We start from the raw sequence: 4919 nt of genomic DNA on the forward strand, positions 1-4919 counted from the left end.
TTCCTCAGGTCTGATTTTGTATCCATGCAGAGGTAATGTGGTGGATGTGGAGTACATGGACTAACTCCACCTGGGCAAGTGGAGAGTGTTCCACCACACTCCTGACCTGTAGATGGTGGAGAGGTAATGTGGTGGATGTGAAGTACATGGACTAACTCCACCCGGGCAAGTGGAGAGTGTTCCATCACACTCCTGACCTGTAGACAGTGAAGAGGTTATGTGGTGGATGTGGAGTACATGGAGTAACTCCACCCTGGTAAGTAGGGAGTGTTCCATCACACTCCTGACCTGTAGACGGTGGAGAGGTAATGTGGTGGATGTTGAGTAAAAAAAAAGGATCGAAAAGTAATCCGGGAAATTATAGGCCGGTAAGTTTAACGTCGGTAGTAGGTAAGTTATTGGAGGGAGTACTAAGAGACAAAATCTACAAGCATTTGGATAGACAGGGACTTATTAGGGAGAGTCAACATGGCTTTATGCGTGGTAGGTCATGTTTGACCAATCTATTGGAGTTTTTCGAGGAGGTTACCAGAAAAGTGGATGAAGGGTAGGCAGTGGATATTGTCTACATGGACTTCAGTAAGGCCTTTGACAAGGTCCCGCATGGGAGGTTAGTTAGGAAAATTCAGTTGCTAGGTATACATGGAGAGGTGGTAAATTGGATTAGACATTGGCTCAATGGAAGAAGCCAAAGAGTGGTAGTAGAGAATTGCTTCTCTGAGTGGAGGCCTGTGACTAGTGGTGTGCCACAGGGATCAGTGCTGGGTCCATTGTTATTTGTCATCTATATCAATGATCTGGATGATATTGTGGTAAATTGGATCAGCAAATTTGCTGATGATACCAAGATTGGAGGTGTAGTGGACAGTGAGGAAGGTTTTCAGAGCCTGCAGAGGGACTTGGACCAGCTGGAAAAATGGGCTGAAAAATGGCAGATGGAGTTTAATACTGACAAGTGTGAGGTATTGCATGTTGGAAGGACAAACCAACATAGAACATACAGGGTTAATGGTAAGGCACTGAGGAGTGCAGTGGAACAGAGGGATCTGGGAATACAGATACAAAATTCCCTAAAAGTGGCGTCACAGGTAGATAGGGTCGTAAAGAGAGCTTTCGGTACATTGACCTTTATTAATCAAAGTATTGAGTATAAGAGCTGGAATGTTATGATGAGGTTGTATAAGGCATTGGTGAGGCCAAATCTGGAGTATTGTGTTCAGTTTTGGTCAATTTACAGGAAGGATATAAATAAAGTTGAAAGAGTGCAGAGAAGGTTTACAAGGATGTTGCCAGGACTTGAGAAACTCAGTTACAGTGTTCCACCACACTCCTGACCTGTAGACGGTGGAGAGGTAATGTGGTGGATGTGAAGTACATGGACTAACTCCACCCGGGCAAGTTGAATAGGTTAGGACTTTATTCCCTGGAGCGTAGAAGAATGAGGGGAGATTTGATAGAGGTATATAAAATTATGATGGGTATAGATAGAGTGAATGCAAGCCGGCTTTTTCCACTGAGGCAAGGGGAGAAAAAAACCAGGGGACATGGGTTAAGGGTGAGAGGGGTAAAGTTTAAAGGGAACATTAGAGGGGGGCTTCTTCACGCAGAGAGTGGTGGGAGTATGGAATGAGCTGCCAGACAAGGTGGTAAATGCGGGTTCTTTTTTAACATTTAAGAATAAATTGGACAGATACATGGATGGGAGGTGTATGGAGGGATATGGTCCGTGTGCAGGTCAGTGGGACTAGGCAGAAAATGGTTTGGCACAGCCAAGAAGGGCCAAAAGGCCTGTTTCTGTGCTGTAGTTTTCTATGGTTCTACATGGAGTAACTCCACCCAGGCAAGTGAGGTAATGTGGATGTGAAGTACACGGACTAACTCCGAGCCGGGCTACAATGGATTTAGTATATTTTTGTTCTAATTGTGTTCTTATTTGTAAATATTGTGTCTAATTTATAACACACAAAATGCTGGAGGAAGCTCTGCAGGTCAGGGAGCATGTATGGATAATGTGAGGTAATGTGGCAAATGGGGAGTGTATGGACTAACTCCATCCAGCTAGCCACCTTCATCCCTCTTTTCCTCACTCTCTCTGTGGGGGGACCCATAGGCAGTATGTTCCAGATTCCAACCCCCCCACCCCCGCCCCGCCTCTGGGAACAAAATCTCCCCTCAATATTTTAGGTCAAGACCCTTCATCAGGACTGGAAAGGAAGGGAGAAGCTGATTGGAGAGGAGATGGGACCAATGGAGAAAAGGAAGAAAGAGGGGCACCAGTGGGAGGTGATATGCTGATGAGAGGAAGAGGTCAGAGTGGGAAATATAAGAGGGAGGGAGAAGGGGAACAAATTACCAGGAGAAATGGATGTTCATGCCATCAGCTTGGAGGCTACCTGGACAGAATATGAGGTGTTGCTCCAGTGCAATTTGTTTTCTATAGAACATAGTACCTTGCAGCACAGTACAGGCCCTTCAGTCCACAATGCTATGCTGACCTTTTAACCTCTAATAAGATCAATTTAACCCTGCTTTCCTACATAGTCCTCCATTTTTCTTTCATCCATGTGCCTATCTAAGAATCTCTAAAGTATCCCCAGTGTGTCTGCCTCTACCACCACCCCTGGCAGGGTGTTGCACACACCCACCATTCTCTGTGGGTAAAAAACCACCTCCAACATCCCCCCCCCACCATACCTTTGTCCAATCACCATAAAAGTTTGCTTTCTGGTATTAGCCGTTTCTGCCCGGGAAGAAAATCTCTGGCTCTCCACTGATCTATGCTGCTTACCACCTTGTACACCTCTATCAAATCATCTCTCATCCTCCTTCACTCTAGAGAGAAAAGCCCTAGCTCACTCAGCCTATCCTCATAAGACATGCTCTGTAATCCAGCCAGCATCCTGGTAAATCTCCTCTGCACCCTCTCCAAAACTTACACACCTTTCCTGTAATGAGATGACCAGAACTGAAAACAATATTCCAAATGTGGTCTAACCAAAGTTTTATAGGGCTGCAACATTATAACCATATAACAATTACAGCACGGAAAAAGGCCATCTCGGCCCTTCTAGTCCGTGCCGAGATGATCTTGGGGCTGTTGAACTCAATCCCCCGACTAATGAAGGCCAATACACGATATGGCTCATTAACAACCATATCAACTTGCATGACGAATTTAAGATCCCTCTGTTCCTCCACATGTGAACAATGACTTTGAGTTTAATGACATTTCAGTAACCCACCCACCTTCTCTGTAAAGTCAGTCAGCAAGTAAACAAATGAATGTGAACAAAACAAAAGAGATGGTTGTTGACTTCTGGAGGACATGGAGCGACCACTCTCCACTGAACATTGACGACTCCTCTGTAGAGATTGTTAAGAGCATCAAATTTCTTGGTGTTCACCTGGTCCCTCAACACCAGCTCCATAGCAAAGAAAGCCCAGCAGCATCTCTACTTTCTGCGAAAGCTGAGAAAAGTCCATCTCCCACCCCCCGCATCCTCACCACATTCTACAGAGGTTGTATTGAGAGCATCCTGAGCAGCTGCATCACTGCCTGGTTCGGAAATTGCACCATCTCGGATCACAAGACCCTGCAGGGGATAGTGAGGTCAGCTGAGAAGATCATCGGGGTCTCTCTTCCCGCCATTACAGACATTTACACCACACGCTGCATCCGTAAAGCAAACAGCATTATGAAGGACCCCACGCATCCCTCATACAAACTCTTCTCCCTCCTGCCATCTGGAAAAAGACACCGAAGCATTTGGGCTCTCACGACCAGAATATGTAACAGTTTCTTCTTCCCCCAAGCCATCAGACTCCTCAATACCCAGAGCCCAGCTTGACACCAACCTACTGCCCTCTACTGTGCCTATTGTCTTGTTTATTATTTATTGTAGAGCCTGTACTTTATGCAGTCCTGGGTAGGTCTGTAGTCTAGTGTAGTTTTCGTGTTTTTACGTAGTTCAGTGTAGTTTTTGTATTGTTTCATGTAGCTCCATGGTCCTGAAAAACATCTCGTTTTTACTGTGTACTGTACCAGCAGTTATGGTCGAAATGACAATAAAAAGTGATTTGACTTGACTGCTAAGAATCCTGCCACTACCCTCTGTATCCTGCCTTCAAATTTGATCTTCCAAAGTGAATCACTTCACACTTCTGTATCAGATGCTATGTGCATGTGCTACTGCTGCCTGTATGTGTGACAATAAACTCCACTTTGACTTTGACCTTGAGTGAGAGGGCCCATCTCACTGGCAGCCAGGTGAGATTTTGGTTCTTATGGGTGTGGTGGGCTATGGGGCCCGCTGCCAGATGATGTAGAGGGTTTATTTAAGCAACCACCCTGGCAGGATGAGTTACTGTACAACAATGAGAACCTCCCCTGCAGTGTTTACTTGCTGGCTGACTTTACAGAGAAGGTGGGTGGGTTACTGAAATGTCATTAAACTTAAAGTCAAGCTTATTGTCACATGCATAGATACACCTTTCCACCACCTACCCTGTACACAGAGCGAAACAATGCAGATACAGGCCTTCGGTCCAAGCAGTCTATGCTGACGTGCAGGGGGACTGAGAGACTGCTGCTGAAGGCATTCACCGCTTAAGGCAACAGGCCCTGGTCAATAGGATGTATGGGGACTGGGATGCACAGTAGCGACTGGGCCGGGGTCCCGACCAAGAGGAATTCACCGCAGGAATGTACATGAGATTGGTACGGTCAGCCGCCCCATCATTTCAGGGTGTGGTTCTCGCTTTATTGGGGCCCTTAGTTCAGGAGGATGTGGAGGGCGTGCCTAATGCCTTGGCAAACCTTTCAGACTTGCAGGTGGTTAAAACTTGAGTCCATTGGTCATGGCTGATGAATACTGAAAGGGAAGGTACCAATGGTACCAAAAGGACTAGGAAACCTGCCC

Source organism: Mobula birostris, chromosome X, assembly GCF_030028105.1.
Source record: "Mobula birostris isolate sMobBir1 chromosome X, sMobBir1.hap1, whole genome shotgun sequence".
Lineage (NCBI taxonomy): Eukaryota > Metazoa > Chordata > Chondrichthyes > Myliobatiformes > Myliobatidae > Mobula > Mobula birostris.